The 17365-nt window shown below is 46.8% G+C and overlaps 1 protein-coding gene across 2 annotated transcripts in view; it reads left to right on the forward strand.

Annotated features, from left to right (window-relative positions):
* Positions 1-17365, forward strand: part of DIS3L2 (DIS3 like 3'-5' exoribonuclease 2) — a 180263-nt gene that overhangs the window by 125261 nt on the left and 37637 nt on the right. The window lies entirely within an intron of this gene.

Below are 17365 nucleotides of genomic sequence, written 5' to 3' on the forward strand. Positions count from 1 at the left end.
CAAGGCAAATAAAACCCAGGAAAACACATGCTTGTGTAGAGGTGCATGTGGGGTCAGTGCTGGGAGGAAATTCTTATTTTACAATTTTGCTGAGGAAACAATCCTTGCTCTGAGAGTCTTGCCCTCCACTTGATGGTGTTTTTCTTCCCTGGTGATGAACAGACGTCATCAGAAAGTCTTTTGTTGTTCCAGATTCTGCTTATCACGTATTTGAACAAAGACTTGACAAGGTTTTTTTTTTCAGGTATTAATTATAGTTGACTGCATGGCTAATCCATCATTCTCCTTAGATGGAGTCACTGTGTGTTGACTGATATAACTGCAAATGTGATCAGTCTGCCATAGGTGAAGATGTAGCAGCTCTTTGTCCGAGCCATTTCAGTTTCACCCAACAGTATATGGAAGAAAGGCTAATTGTATAATGACAAAAGACAACATTTGGAAGGAGATGAAACATTCTGACATTACAGTCCTATGATTTCTCATTTCAATTCCAAAGCGAGAAGGGAAAAAATTCATGGCCACAACTCATCTTATCAGGTGTTTCTGGGCATGATCCCTCCTTCTGAGTCCTGGGATATTGTATCTTTTGTCATTCATAGCATATGGATGCTGAAGTACAAAGAAGCTCAGAAAGCACCTGTGGTTTTCATAGCCCTCTGAAATGACACTATAGGAGCCTTAGCCAAGATCCCAGCAGCTGAGCTGAGGACAGAGCTGGTCTTGCCCCATCTGAGGAAACTAGTGCCTGCTGAAGTCCACTTCTGGGTTTATCTTTAAACGTTCCAAGTACAAGCTCACATCTTCTGAAATTATATGTCCTGTTAAAGTTTGCAGTGATTCATTTGGAGTACATTTTGTTAAGCAACCTCTTGGATGTGTTTTGAAAGCAAGTGGCTTTGAATCTGTCTTGAGTAGTCTGGATCATTTATCTTGCCCTTTTCTGCTTCTTCATGTGGTAACAGGGAAGTTGTTTAAGCACACAAACATAATTCAGAGTATGGATTTCCCCTGAATATGGAATTGCGTAAAATGGGAGCATGAAGCATGACAACTCAGATAAGGTTGTTGGTCCATGTTGTGCTTGTTTCCTTAGTTGGGATTTGAGGAAGACCTCCTCCCTGAGTGTGCTCCTTCCTTGTGCAGCTCTGCATTTACCTATGGGAGACACATGCCCTGTCATTTCCTGCTTCCATCTTGAGGCACGAACACCCATCTCTCCCCAAAGACATGTATTCACAAGTTACTGCGTTGTCAACACTTTAAACCTGCCAGCACTACTAAACTTTGCCCTCTGAAGGAAGCATATTTCTATTTTGGATCTCATATGATAGCTAGTGTCTTGCATTGGTACTGATTAGTTACCAACCAAGCTGGCCACAATCCACTGCCCATCTGGGATGGGCTGCCATTGATTTGGTGGTCACTTGAAAACGAAGCAAGAGGCAGAAAGAAGGTAGCCTCAAGAGTTTGTTGGACTTGAGTGGCATGAGGGACTTGAGACATCTGGAAGAAACGAGCCATGTGAAATCAGTGTGGAGGGGTTTTTGTGGGTAATTCCTTTAACTGGGGTTGAAAAACTTATTTTTGTCACAGAAATACAAACTAACCAAGCAGTCACTCTTGCATGGGGTTTTTTTGTAAAAAGCCAGCCTAGCGTGAATACAACAAAATTTAATTTGTGCTATCCTTGACAGTTGAAGTAAACCTGCCCTGGCATGGGTTTGATCTGTCTGATCCTGCAGAACTGGGGGGCAGCAGGGCTGTTGCTTATTGGGTGTCTCACGGCGATGCTGAAAAATTCACAGTCCTGTGAGTCAGCGGGAGGTTTTGCATTGACCTTAGGGTTGTAGTTTCACCTCAATTTCAAGGTCTCTGTTTTAATCTCAAGACTATCCTTGCTTTTCTGAGAAACAAACTCCTTTATCTAGCTTGCACTTTATTTCTGATTAGCATGTTCGAGTAGAACCTGACCCACAAGAGTGGGAAATAAAATGCTTAAATAGCTAAAATGGGATTTGAAAAAATGCAGTTTATTAAATGATTTCTCAGTCATTGATGTGTTTAGCAGGTATAGAAGACAAAATGAACTAAAACAGGCTTTGGCATTTCAGAAAGTGAGTCATTTTTTCTGTTGCATCATGTATAAACTTTTCCCTACTCGTGTATGTATGGTTGAAATTACTTTGAGGTTTTGAATTCTCACTTCAGCTCTCTGTTTTTTATTATTTTCAAACTATGAAATGTAAATGCTGTGCTCACATTGCCTTACTGTTTAGTAGGGTTTTGTTGCGTCTTTTTAATAAGACAGTGGGCAACATATAGGTGGTTAAATGAGCTGGGGAGTTGCTCGTTTCTTATATTTCTATAGGAGTAAAAGGTAGGTATATTGATGGATCCATAACATTGTTCCAGCAGGAGCTGCGGACAAAAGTCCTTTACCCAGGGGGCCAACCTTGAAATCCTTTGGCAGTGTGGTCATCTCTTTTCAGATTCCCAAGTATTTATAGAGGTTCCTTAAAATCAATTTAAAGACCATGAACATGATGTTGCAACCAGCTGACATAGTAAACGGATGTGTCTTTCCTTAAGAGAGTGCAAGGGAGTACTCTGAGGTTCTCCATGCTGGAAGAATGCTATTGCTGAGAATCCCAGGAGTTCTGAGATAAAGACTAGAGCAGACAGTGAGCACTGGGAGATGCCAGGTAGAAATACAGTGTCTGAATGGAGGTTACACAGGCCAAGCCCATCACAGTTGGTCTCCACATGCCAGGACCAACAAGATGTACATTTTTCTCGGGATGAAGAAATCCAGCAGACAGAGGTCTGTCAAACCTGTCCTTGTGTGCCCACTTCACCAGGAGAAATGGATACTCCTTAGGAGTGAACTGGATGACATTGGATGACCTTCTTTCTTCAGAGTTCACATATGCCACCTGCAGCTGAGCTCTGCAGGGGACAGAGGACTTGCCCCAACCCCAAGCAGTTGGCCAAAAATCGCAACCTGGGCATCATCCCTTCAGGAAAATCGTCTGTAACTTAATTTAGACCCAGCACTGAGGATCAGTGGTTTTGCTACAAGTGGTCTTTGTCATAGTAGTAGCACAGCAATGGGTACCAAACACAGTTCAGAGGAGGAAGATTTACTGAAAAGATCTTGAACGGCCAAGAAATGGGTGCCATCACAGGCTTTTCTCCCAACCCTCATTAATTTTCATTGTGATAGAGGGGAGGATTTGGAGAAGGGTTTTTTGTTTGTCTGAAATAAAAGTACTCAAACCTTTCATGTACCTGTTGCCCCAAATGTTTTTAGAACTAGCGTGCAGCTGCACCCTCTGCCTTGTCTCATTAGAAACTGGCTTGATCTTCAGTCTTGGCAGATTCCATGAGAGTCTAAGAGATCTATTAGAAGGATCAAAGGTGACTCTATGGTATGAGAGGGTAGGAATCTCCCAGCTTATTGAATGTCAGCTGTGAGTGCAGTGTCTGGCGTGTGTTGTGTAAAGGCTCTGCAGTTATGGCATGCTGGAAATTTAAAACTGGAAAGGGCTTTAGGAGATGATCCTTTCCTTTTCCTGGCAGGTAGCAGGAACTCAGCTGGTAGCAGTCCTGTGCTGTGTTTGTTGCTGCTCTGTCACTGAGCCTTTGTAGCTGCTGGGACCTGTGTAGCCAGAGCAAGTTGCTCCTGGGGTTGTCTCTTTGACTTTTGCCCTCCAGCCATGTAGGTAGAAAGTGTGTGAAAGAAGTTGCCGTTGGACCTGACCCTCACGTGTCCCCAGTTAGTCATTGCCTGGAATCTGAAATGCTAAAAGCCTGCAGAAACTCTGCGGGGAACTCAGCTGAGTGTGCCAAGGTCCTCTGGGGTAGAGTTCAGCAGTCTGAAGGGCTCACCTGATTACAGCAAGGTTGTCATGCGGAGTGACTCACACAAGATTATCTTTGATGTCATGGAGTGTTACTTCCCATTACAGTTGACAGGACAGTTGGTCAGAGCATGGTAATAATGTGGGTTCAATCCCCCTGTGGGCCAGTCACTTAAGAGTTGGACTTGGTGATCCTTGTGGGTCTTTTCCAACTCGGAATATTCTGTGATCCTGTGACAACCTGCTGGCTGCAGTTGTGGTGGGGTTTTACGTGCTGGGGCTGAAGTGCAGTGCCATGATGTGAGATGTCTCTTGTGCAGTCTGATCAGTGCAGCTGGGTCCTCCTATGACTTGTGGCATCTCTGTGGGCAAGTGGCACAGCTGAGCCCACCAGTGTGGGCAAAGCCTAGCAGGGGCCTTTTCAGTTTTAAGTGAGGATTTCAGCTTTAGATTGGATTTATGGAAAGCAGTGTGAGGTTTGGTTTACAGAGGAAAAACAAAAATAGTCTTTTTAAAAAGCAATTTGTTTCTGCTTTCTGTGAGCAAGGCTTCCAAACGGACTCGGTCAGTTCTGCAGTATGATCAACAGGACTGGAAAAAAATACCAAGTGAAGTAACACAGTGGCTGTGGTAAACATGAACTGGGGCCTTGGAAGTAGCTAATGGCATACCACAAAAGAGTCTCCTTTCACCCACCACGGACGGTGCCAGCAAGCAAGCACTGCCAGCGCTGGCGTCTAGCAGAGGAAAGCATCATTTGGCTCCCTTTTGGATTTCATTACTCTTCCTGCACTCCCTCCTGCTCACAGCAAAAGCCTTTCCAGTAGTAAAGAAGCGAATTAACTGCCTTCGTGTCAGTGATGGATGAGGCGCTTTCTCCCCCTTCAAAGAGAGGAGCCGTGCCGGTGAATGCGGGACGGTGGAGTTGAAAAGTCCAAGCGGAACAGGAGGGCCCGTGTGGTGACCCAGCTGTCAGGCAGGGCACCCTGGGGACGGCTCCCGCCGCTGCCCTGTGAGTGGGGAACAAAAACCACTCTCAGCACGCTCGCCCAGCCTCAAGGCTTTTTTTTTTTTGTCTGTGTCCTGCTTTCAGTGGAGTTGGGCACATCCCTGAACACACAGCAGCCATTTGTGCGGGTTCAGGGAGCCTCAAAGGCTTTCACAGGGAGCTCCTCCAGGCTGCACAAAGCAGGGTTACCACGCTGGTACTTGGGAGATCTCCTCTCAGGCGTCCATGGCTAATCATATTAAAGGTGACCTCGTGGGCAGCGCTCTCCATTGTTGCCATATGTTTTGTCCAGTGCTTGAGTGATGTTGTGCATTGGAATGTATTCATGCGTCGCCTAATTTAATCACCAGGCTTAATCCCCTCTCCTGTTCTACACCCTTAAAATTTACTGGCTCCTTTCTACCCTCCCATGCATTGTCTGGATCTCCTTCACAAGCTAATACCAATGCCTGAAGATATTTTTTTTTATTTATTTATTTATTTGCTTTCAGAAAGTATTTAAAAATATAATCTCAATATAAACCCAACAACGTCTCCAAAGGGAGAGCAAGCACAGTGGATGCTCTAGCAGGCTGATATTTCTTCCCTGTGATATTTTCCTTCCAGTTTTTTCATAAAGAAACTAGGGATTAGGCTCATGGGTTTAAAAAAAAAATAAAAATAGTACGAATGGAAAAATTACTGAGAAAGTGGTGTGTCTCCTTTTAATATTGTTGGAATAAATAACTAATTTTAAGAACTTGACTGTCTCTGTAAAATATGGTGTTGGTTTCTGCCTTTAAAACTTACGGCTTTGGTATGGACAATTCCTGTTCCAGGGCTGACTGGACAAAATTAACCCAACAAAGACCCATGTCCATTAAGCTGGGAAACTGGAAAGCCTGATTTATGCAAGACTACTGCAAAACTCAGAGAGTTCTGCAAGAGCTGCTGTGCTCCACAGCAGACAGGCATTTCTAGGGAGCGGGCCTTTGCAGACTGTCTTAAAAGGATAATTTCTAAAGGTTTTGGTAAGATTTCCCTGCTCCAACTGATACTGCCTTGTGGAGGGTTATGTTGAAAATGGGAATTTGTGATTCAGTTGTGTTGTGACTTCCTTTAGGTGTGGATGGGATCAGTCCTGGCAAAGGAAGACTGTGATGAGATTTTAGGGTGATACACAATCAGGTTGCTTGTATGCTGAACTCTCAGGGGCAGGAGACCTTACACTTGCTGAGGCAGATTGTTAAATAAACAATCTGCTTTGGTTAATCTCTTCGATTCTCCTGCTCTGCATACAGCATGCTGGCACCCACACCTCTAAACACTGGAATACATCCTGGATGTCTTTGAAACCTTAAACATAGATTGTATCTGAATTACAACTTTGAGTTTCCCCTGTGTGTGTGTGTGTGTGTGTGTGTGTGCACAGGCACACGTGGAATCCCTGCAGCCAAGTTCTCACACATGAGCTTGCTGGTCTTCTCTGACTCTGTGTATGTTTTAGGTTTGATGGGAGGAAGGAGGGATGACGTAAAAGGTTGCAGATTTGTGGCTGGTTTTAAAAATAGTTTTAAAACATTATGTGTCTTCATTTTAGAGAAATGCAATACTGCTTGGAAACCACTGCTACTGAACATAAACCATGTTGAGCCCCTTACATATGTTTAGTCACAGTGCAGAACAGAGGGTTTTAACAGCCTGCTGTGAATCAGCACTTGGAGAAGATTCTCTGATCCTACCCCCCACGCTCCAACCCAGGGGTCCACAGCAGCATCATGGGCTCTGACATCAATTTGGCCCTACAAAAATCCTATAGAATCTATACCTTTTCAGTGTGAACCTTGCCAGAGCCCTTTCTGCTGTGCCTGCATGCAGAAATTACTTCTATGCTGAAGCGCAGCTGTGTTGGAGATAGAGGACAGCTGGCCATGGGTTAGCTGGAGGGCAGGGTGCCTGTCCCACTGCCAGGGGTCTGGGCTTTCTGGGACAAGTCTCCTGGCCACTGTCCACTCCTGCTTCCTTCTTTTCCTGTGACAGGGGAGCCTGGAGCCTCTAGGAAAATGTGGGTGGGAGCAGGTTTCTGCTAGAAGAATTCAACTACACCACAACCAGTCTCTTCCCAGGGGAGCCCGGCAGTTGTGCTAACAGCAGCAACTCTTGCTGTCCATGGGAATGGAGAGGGATGTCTTTGGAAAGTTTTGGATCTCCTACTCATGCACTGAGCAACTGTGCTTAGACAGGCCACAGGATTTTGGTGAAGTCAGGGAAAGGAGGTCATGGCACACAGCTGACCTGTGCCCAGGGAGAAGGGTGCCAGCACTGCCATGGTGGAATGTGGAGTGGTGTTCTCTGGCATGCAGCCTTAGGAGAAGATGCTCTGCAGCTCTGGGTATGTATGGCAGGAGATGTCTTCCCATCCCCGCGCTGTAACAGTGTCAGGGGGAGAAGGTTTGACCAAGGACATGGCGCAGCTGCTTGCAGTCCTGGCAGGACATGCTGCAAGAAAGTCTAGATTGTCCCCAGAGACTGAGCAAAGCTCAGCAGCCCTAGGTCTGGACTTCAGGACTGCCAGGTATTTCACAGCAGCACCCCAAGAAATGGGAGAGAATCGTGTGTCTGTCAAACTGAGATCAGTGTGGTGTAATCAGGATATTCTGCTCCTCATAGTCCCAGTTTATTGGGTTACATATATAACTAAACCTAGAAATACTGTTATGATTGCTCTTGTTACCTGGTAGAGCTCTTACCGTGTCAGCACAGGGGCTGTTCATATTTTAATGGGTTTATCTCTTGTATGGAGGGTATTACAAGCTTTCATCTGTCTTCCAGTGAGACTCACCGGAAATCCCTCCAGGCATGAGGCAGTACCTGGGCGCTGAATTAATCTGTGCTCCTGGATTCTCACAGCTCCATTAGTGGCTTAGCAGGGGAAGCAGTTTGCATTAACAAACTTAAGAAAATAGGATTTGGTGTGTTTGATCTGCCCTCAGTTCCTTGTATCCTTCCAACAGCAATGACAAAGACTGGGCACATTACGGGAAGGCACTAAATAGTCATAGGGAAGACACAGAATAGGCTGATTTGTAAAACATGTATCAGCATCCTCCTGCTCCAGGGCTCATGGGGTGAGGGAAAGTTGTGCCATAGTCAGGTTCAGTAAAAGACACCAAACCTTTCTTCCTCCTGCCACATACCCGGACACATCTGCACCCATGGCTCTTACCTTGCCTTTCTCTGTGACTTGAGCCATTTGAAGACAGCACAGTGTCACATCCTCCTCCAGGTAACCACTGCCGACTGTTCTGTTGCTGGCGTGAGGCTGGGGCAGCTCTCAGAGGCCATGTGGTGCTTTGGGTAGGGCTGTTTTCCCCCTCACTTCTCATCCAATGTGGCTGGTGTTCTTGGTCTTTCCATTAAAGAAACTGCCTGTGGGGCAGCACCGTGTTTCTTCCCTTGTGGTGCTGTGTGCCTTAGCAGAGCTGTGCATCCATCAGGGGCTGGATCTGACCTCTCTTTGGGAGCTGCTGACTTCTGCAACGCTGCTCTCTACTGACCATGGGCACTTGCAATACAGCAGGGCCAAGCATGAGGTTAAACTTCAGGCTGCTTAAACCTGGGGTCAGTAAGTTAAGACCTATTTCCAGGCATGGCTGTCAGGTGTCTGAAATAATAGCAATTTGAGATAATAACCTGTTACCTTGTAGTACTGTCTGAAAACAGCATAGCAAGCAGCGAATTTAGAGAGGGTTTCTACTTGGTTGTGTCACTTTTCATCTAAAGCAAATGTGGAACACACCAATTGCTTTTCTTTCAAGCTCTCATATACCATTTTGGGATAGAAATGCCTTAGGGATCTCTTTCTGAATAGGCTTTGTTTTTGTCTGTCAGATCAAGGTGGCAAACATACGGGCTTCCACACCACCCAACCTATGACAAAGCTGTCACGGACCCTTCAGGTCCAGGCTGTGACTGACCAATAGGCCACGGATGCCATGCCTGCACAGAAATGTCCTTTTTTTTGACTGCTGGCACTGGTCAGCTTAGGGGAAATTTTATGTCAGCTGTACCCCCAATGGTCTTTTCCTTGTTAATGGAGAGAAATATTTCCTTTCTTTCATGTGGTTACTTTAACTCACTTGGTTGGTCTATTTGCTCCAGGATTTTCAGAGCAGTGGATGTATTTGCTGCTCTGCCAGCCCCCGGTGGATGAGCCAGGGATTCTGAGGCCCAGGATCTGTGTCAGTCCTGGGTATCAGTGGGTGCTGTTGGTGTCATTCTCTCCTCCTCTGGGCTGCACCACCTGCAGGTGCCTGTGGACTTTGGAACTGTAGTGTCAGCAGCTTCGTTTCCCACCTCTCTTCTCATGCAGCAGACCCAGGTCTTGCCTGTTCCTGTTCACACCAGTTACAGATCCCTGTGCTGCTCCCTGGCCTCTGGCTGTTGGCCTCTGATCTCTCCTAGGGAATTTTAACCCTCTGATATGTACATGAGGTCTGAGTGCTGCCCTCCAGCCATCAACTTCTTCATGGACAGGGAAACTTCGCTTGCCATCACCTCTTAATTGTTTGAGAAGGGGCAGTCTTACCTCCCCAGGAGCCTCTGTTTGAAATTTGAATTATTTCAAATTCCTGATTGCAATCTGCCTTCTTCCTAGAGTCTTGATCATCCCCCTCTCCCAAATTCCTGCTTTGCCGAGTGTGTTTCCATCTCTCTCAAGTGAAGAAGAGACCATTTGCGCTGGGTAGGATGAAATTGCTTCCCTGTTAACTATTTCCTGCTAAGCCTGTAGTCATCATCAGTTTTCAAAATGCAATAATTTTCTGCAGCCCAAAATCTCTTGTCTCAATTGAGACTGGCAAAGCCCAGCTTGTGAGGGTTTTGTTACTGCACAAGGTGAAATCAGTGAAGCTGTCTTTTGTCAGAGCCTGGATGGGACTGGGAGACACGAAAGAGCTGGGAATTCTTTAAGGGAGGCTGGGAGACAAGCTCTGAGTAACAAAATGAAACAGCCAAGCAGTGAAACTTGGCATGTGTCTTGTTAGTGTCACATTTTTTTAATGTGGCATTTCCTAGGGATGTTTTGCTTCTATTTTCAAGTTGGTGTATGTGTAGAAAATACTTTAACTTCACTGACAGTTCCCTAGTGGTCTAGGGCACGCAGTGCAGTGTCACAATTTGTTATCTTCTGAAGGTGTTTTTAATCCACAAATTTAAACTCTTCACAATTGTATAATCTGTATTTTAGTTTTGTGGTTTCCTAATCGTCCATGTAGAGAACGAGCTCATCCAGTTTATAAAATGAACGGAAGCGTTCAGCTCTTCTTTCTAAATAAATCTGAATCCATTTATTTGTGGATTGTGTCCGAAACCTCCAATGCAGGCAAGTGTGAATGCTTAAAAATAAACTTACTTGCAGTTTATATTTTTGCCAAGTGGTGAAAGTTGTCTCATGCACTTTCTAGAAAGGCTCTTCAGCTTTGACTTGCAGCTGTGACATAAAAGCCAAGGGTGTGATGCCAGCTTGTCATTTTGGTGACAGCATCTGCCTGTCTTTGCAAAGGATCCAGCCACAGTTCTTCCTGTTTTTTCCCATGTCAGAGGTTTTGGGGACCACTAGCCATCAATAGGGCAGTCCTCTTATGTGCCAGGGAATATATGCTGGTGACTTCACTTCTGTGACAGAGAGACCCCCTCACTGCATCCCAGGGCTGATGTTTGGAGAGCAAGAGCTGTTGCAGCCTCTGGGATAATTTGGTAATAGCTTATTGTGGCTTTGGGTCCCAGGCTGGGGACCTTTGGGTTTCCAGATTAGTTTAAGAGGGAAGAGCTGTCTTCTCTCTTCCATCTGCCATGTCAGGAATTCACTGGCTTTTCCCATGTATTATGCAGCTATATAATGCAGGCAGCACCTAAGTAAATGACAGGAATTGAAAATAAAAGTAAGCAGAGGGTTTCAGACCAGAGCAATACCCCAAATGTGTTTCAGCTCCTTCCCCTAGGCTGGACTGGGGTTTAATTTGACATTGTCCTTAGCCACATGCATGGATCCTGTAGCCTGTTAACAGAGGCAGTTTGCTGGCTAATGTCCTGAGGGCGTGGGACAGCAGGGACAGCTTCAGGAACCTCCTAGAGAATTTAAAGCTTCACCTGGAAATTGTGCTGTTAGGGATGGGGAGAAGGAGCCTCACTGAGAAGGCAGTAAGTGTGATGTACCAGTTTAGGACCAATTCATGACTTCCAACCAGTAGCAACAGCAGTCCCATAATCAGGTGCTGAGATTGACCAAACATTTGCTGTCTACAAAGCCAAAGGGAAAGGGCTGCTCCAACCCAGTGTGAGAGGTAACTTGTTGAGCTGGTAGCAAGTTTCCTTGTCTTTCCTCTTTTTTCCACTGTTGGACTTTTGGTTTGTCCTTTATTACCCCCATCCTGTCCTTACCACATGTTCTTCATCCACTACCCAGGGTCTTTCTCCAGCAGTTTTGAGCTGCAGCACAAATAGAAAAGCTCATGGAAGAAGTGCTTTGGTCTCCAGAGCAGCTTCTTTAAGTGAAAACACAGCTGTGAGGTTTGCAGCCTGTGCTGCTGTAAGGGCTCATCCAGCCAGCGCAGCCAGCACCGCTGCAGTGCTTCCAGCACGCAGGAATTGGGAAATCCATTGTGAACAAGATTGAGTTTGATGGCCTGCGTGGAGGCAGATGGATGTATTTTTAAGGGATGAGGTGCCAGAAAACTCTGTGATTACGTTACTGGAGCATGGCTCATTTTTTGTGGTTTTAAAAGTGAGTGTCAGGACTTCAGGACTATTTCTTTTTCGGGTCAAAACCGAAGTTTGGGCGGGGCATAAAAACCTGCTTGATGACTAAGTTTATTCTTAAAAAGCTTTCTAGAGCTTGCTGGAGGGGGGAGCCTTTATTCCAACCCAGAGCAGATACCAGTTTTTTAGGACTTCCATGCAAATGGGGTTAAAACTGAGTAAGTGCTCAGAGTGAAAAAGAAGCCTTGCCTTCAGGGGACTGTTTTCAGTGCGATCTTTAGATCCAGTTCCCTTATTTTGTCTCAGAGGCTCATATTCTGCCTCGCCTCCTTGCCCTGGGTGAACTCTTTCTGCTTGAATACCCCCCACATCAGTGGAATTACCCTGGCTGGTTCCAACCAAGGCTGCCCTGACATTGCCCTACAACTGGGACAGCTCAAATCTGTGACCTGGTTCCTCGGCTGAACCGATAATACCTCTCTGACACAGTGCATGTGTAAAGAAAACTTTTCATCTCATGACAAAAGTTTGATGCTCAGAGCCAAGGCTGGGAACGGAGGATCCAAGCCAAGCCATTTATTCAAGAGGCATGCAGGATTTGCCCAGTCAGATCAATATAGGGACTGGCAGTGTTTCAGCAGCCAGAAGAGTGCTCCTCATGTTGGAGGGTACCTTGTAGCTCTACCTTGTAGAAGAGTGCTCCTTGTTGGAGCTACCAGGCTTTACCACGTGACTGAGCCCCTAACTGCTGCAGGTCTAAAACATTCTTAAAAATGAGGATGGCAGCTGGCTGCACTGAAACCCAGACAAGTCTGGAGGTCCATGACTATGGGAAGCACTGTTCATTCTTTCTGAAAATTTTTTTAGCCTTGGTGGAAGAAGCCCCAAGATGTAGGTAGCTTCCTTGACACTGGTACAGAGCTGCCAGTGCACTGAGGGGCAGCTGCTTCTTCTGCTTCACTGGAGTCTCGTATCTGTGCACTGGTTTAGTGTCTGCTCACCTCTGCTGAGGGTGGGGTGGGACCTTCGGTTGCAGATGAAGCATGTCAGTGTCTGGCAGAACAGGGGGAACAAGGAGCATCCTGTTGTCAGCCAGCTGCATCCTCTGCTGGATTTAAGGATGTAGGAATAGAGTGGGAGTATGTTACTAATCCAAAGAGTGGAGTAATTGTACAAAAAAGTGAGATGTGCACACAGCCCTAGTGCTGTGGGCTCAGGAGACGACTTTCCTTGAAGTGGCTTTCCTGAATGAGAGGGCATTACCTTCACCTTGAGATTGCAGTATGTGCCACCAAACCTCACGAAGGATCTGTGAGAGCTTCTGTGTGGTGTGAGTACATTCTCTTGCTCCATTGTCCAGTCACGGGATAGTGTACCCACACCTGCTTGGTGCCTCAAATGAGATACTTCCATTCATGGAATCAACAGCATCCTGCCCATCAAACAACCTGCCCCAGCCCCTTTGAAATTCAGTGCTCTGCTCCTCTTCTGTTCGGGCGTATTGCAGTTGTGTCTGGTGATGAGTGAGCCTATCCATCACTGTATCCAAAGAGATCCAAATTACTCCTTTTGACAGCTCTTATTCACACACCTCCCTGTGCCTCTGACGTCTCAATTATTGATGGGGCTCTCCTGGTAGGCAGCACTCTGTTCCCAGCATGGCTGCGTTCCAGCTCCCGTTCCCATTGAGTTCATGCACACACCATGCCGAACGCTTCTTTCTGTGCGGAGCCACTGAAGTGGAAAGGGATCTTTATTAGCATGTGAGCTCCAGGGCTACACAACCAAAGGGGGCAGTGCAAGCCAAATCACACTGCAGTTCGGCGCTGGGAAATTTCCTCTCCCCCTCCTCTCCCAGGCAAGCCCCGCAGAGCCTTGTAAAATAAAATTATTCCTTATGTTTAATGGTGAAGATCCCTTTATCTGATGAACCTCCCTTGTCATGGGGGTCACCCTGCACCTGGATTTCTCTAAGAAACTTCAGTTGCCCATTGCCCCTGCAGGTGTAAAATGCAGTATTTTTGGGAGCAGTGCCTTCCCCTGTGCTGTGGTATTAGCTTGTTTGCTGACTTTACAGCAAGCTCCTTCTGACAAGGAACACTGACACACACTAAAAGGAGCTTCAGAGCAGCAGTGTGGTGTTGGAGCAATGTTGTCAAATTGGTTAAGAGTTAAGAGCTGTGCCAGAGGGGTGGTTGCAAAAGGCTGCTACTTTTGTAGGACTTTGTGTATGCAGGAGGTTCTGGATGTCTTGTGACATTGCTGCAGCAGAAGTCAGATAGAAAGAAGAATGATGAAGTGGTCGATCAGCTTCTGACATCTGTCCCAGCCTTGCCCTGCAGCCTTCTGTGATTCAGAAGTAACCAGAGGTTTTGTGTGTAGTGAATGAAGGCAAAAGGAAAGGGCATCTGCTGGAAAAGATATGACCAGAGACAAGCAGTGCTGTAGGGGTGCAGAGAGCTGGGAAAGGACACTTGAGTTCTGTTTTTGGAAGTCTGTGACAGCAGGTGCTTCATAGATTAGCTTTAGCATGAGAGGAAAAAATCTGTGCTAACCTTCCAAAGCACTGAGGTGCTGGGAAGCATTAGTGCCTTTGCAGTGAGCAGGGCAGTGCAGAAGTGACAGAGTCTGGTCAGTGAAGCTCTCCTGAGAGTCCAGTGGCAGAGAGGACCCAACTGCAAGATGTTGAGTGGGTGTGGACAGGCTTGTTAAGTTTAGTAGGAAGCTTACAGTCTCTGCATTCCCAGTGTGCTCCCTGCACAGCTAGTCCTTCCCTAGCTGCCTTACCTGCTCTCTTTGCACCCCGTGATGAGTTTTGGCTGAGGGCTTCATGCTCTCTGCAGAGGCCAAGTGCCACCAAAGGAGCAAAGGCAGCCAGACTGTTGCCGGTGGCTGCACAGAGCGTGACTGTTCATTTGGGGTCTGTAAGGACTCCTAGTGACAAGCACAGGTCCCCTCTTCCCCCTCCTGGCTGACCATGACAGTGCATAAGCATGGCAGATCTGCAGAAGAGCATGGGCTGTGAATCAGTGACAGCACGGCTGCCTTGAGCTTTGGTTGCTGGGACAGACCTTTAGTTACACATCTTTCTGTGTGACAGCCCGACCCTGACCTTTCTCTGAGTGTAGTCCTCTTGTCACTGTGGGTGATGGCAACAGCCTCTTGCCTGACAGCATTGACCCAGATGGTCAAGCCATGTACAGTCCCCATTATCCAGGCCTTGCTGGCACTGGTAATTGATGCAGAGATGGGTGAGCCTGCCAAGCAGGGTGTGTTTTATTTGTCTGGAATACCATGAGCAGACAAAGAAGGATTAAAATAACAGGAAGTTGAAAACCCATTATCTTTGGGAACTGTGATCTTTCCTTTTGGAGTAGGCAGCTTCCATGGGACCTCATCCTCCCAGATAGTGGAAAGGTCACCTTCCCATACCTGATTGCCCCAAGGCTATCCCTGGCAGTCTGCCAAAACAAGGCTGTTTTCCTTCCCAGCCTTTTTCCTTCCTTCCTTCCTTCCTTCCTTCCTTCCTTCCTTCCTTCCTTCCTTCCTTCCTTCCTTCCTTCCTTCCTGCCTGCCTGCCTGCCTGCCTGCCTGCCTGCCTTCCTGCCTTTCTTCCTGCCTTCCTCCCGCCCCCTGGACTTGTGTCCTTGCACAGAGGTGGTTCCACCCTTGACCTGTGCTGGCCACCCGGAGCCCAGGTGAGATGCTCAGTTAGTGCACCCCCAAAGCCCACTTAGCTGAGAGCTGCATACAAGATGTTCAGGCACTCCTGAGTTTGTCCTAATCAAAGTTATTGTTGAAATTTTCTAAAGCCACAGTTTTGCCAAATTTTGCACTTTCTTTTGTGCTTTGTCTCCACTGATTCTGTGGTGTAGTGTCTTTTCCACAAAGAAAAGGATCTGATGCATCTATGTCTGTGATAACTGCTGTCCCTTTGGCCTTAGAGGTGCTTCCTGATATTCTAGCAGGAAAGCTTGGAAAACCTGTCCCAGAAAAAATGGCTTTAAGCAGTTCCCAGTTCCTCCTTCAGTTCCCCAGACCAGGGCAGCTCACATGAGAGGACTCTGCTTATGGAACGCATATGGCCAGCAGGGTGATTGCTTGTCTCCCTTGGGAAGGTTCCTTTGTTTCTTGCTGACCTCCTGCTCCCATGTGGTTGCTGCCATGTGCAATCATAGCATCTGGAGAGGCTGGATCCACAGCCAGGCTTCATGGATCTTGGCCATAAGAAACATCCCCAGCCAGCCCTGCTAGTCCTGCCATGGACACTGCTCTCCAAAGTGGATCTGAGTGATCTGCTAAGCTGGTGCAAGGTCAGGGCTTGCGAGAAGGGGAGCTGTGGAGAGTGTTAAGAGGTCACTGTCTTGGCAGTGGTATGAACTGTGATATGTGTACCATGGACACTCATGTTATGTGGTGTTGCACGAGCTTGTGTTTCACAGTGGCTTACACTGGCAGGGGTGTAGAAGTCAAGGGAGCTCAGCTGAATTTGGCCTCAGCCTAGCACTTGGTTCTTAACTCAGTATTCAAGGTGGTGAATTTTTCAATGATTTCATGGCATGCAGTTTTATTTGGGTCAGTGAGAGCACAGTGTATGACTTTGCTACTCTTTAGAGAAGGGAAAATCAGTGCATCATCTAGTGATTCAGCACACAGGGTTTCTTTACAGCCTACAGGAGAGAGATGTTTTAATTCTGTGTTCGGTCCTGAGTAAGCCATTAATTTGAGTTAGCAATTTTCTTGGAGCCCAGAGGAGAGGAGTCTGTGATCAAATGCAGTGGCTCAACACTGCTCCCTCCTCCTTTCCTTGCTTGAAAAGGTCAGGCTCATCAAAACAAACCTCCTTTGACTTTTAGCCCTTGCGGTGATCTTCCCAGATCATTTCTAGAGTCCTGCACAATCCAGCACCAGCAACAGTCCTGCTGATAGTAATCTCTGTGACCCCAAAAAATGCATGAAGACTGGCAGCTACCTCCTCTAAAGGATGCTGCCCCCTTACCCTCCTGCTGGCTCCTGGTCAGGGTCTGCAGCTCTTTAGCTGAGCCCAGGGGCTGCACCTCATGGCTGTTAAGAGCTGGTGGGACATAGACCTGGGGGCCAGCAGCCTTGCCCAGGGCAATGAGGAGCTGCTTGGATGTGCAAGGCTGTTGCTGAACTCAGTTCTATGCTGTTTTCTAGGCAGTTCAGTGTATAAAATCACTAAAGACATTTCCAGAAAAAAAAGTCTCTCCACAGAACCATTCTGTTGCTTGTTGAAAGAGGATTAATTTTTCCCCCTTAATAAAACAAGCCATGTTTGAAATCCAAAAACCCTTGCTGAATGCCTTCCTGGAGCTGCAACGAAAGCAGCTTCCAGGTCCCATCATAGCCTGCTGCCGAAGGCGGATCCAAACTGCAAACCCTTCTAACAGCTCTTTAATAACTCTGCACAGAAGGAAAAATCTGTCACCTTTCCCTCTGTGGTTTCTCCTCTGTTCTAATGCACTAGAGGAACGAGATGGAGCCGGGAAAGTTTTCAGAGAAAGACTCGTGGGAACTACAGCTGCCGATGGAGAAACTCATTTCTTTAGTGTCTGAGGGGAACCGCAATCGCTTCGGTGAAGGGTGGTGTGTGTGGGTGGGTTTGGAGGGGTGAGCTGTTACGACCCGTGCATTTCAGAGGAACCACGAACACTTTATAGTAACAAAGGGTGGAAAAAGCAAGAGGTTTCTGCAATGCATGTGACTTTTCCCTGAGGTTTGGAACCCCACAGTA

The sequence above is a fragment of the Chamaea fasciata genome, unplaced genomic scaffold (genome assembly GCF_029207755.1).
Source record: "Chamaea fasciata isolate MVZ Bird 193981 ecotype frontalis unplaced genomic scaffold, bChaFas1.0.hap1 SCAF_11, whole genome shotgun sequence".
NCBI lineage: Eukaryota > Metazoa > Chordata > Aves > Passeriformes > Sylviidae > Chamaea > Chamaea fasciata.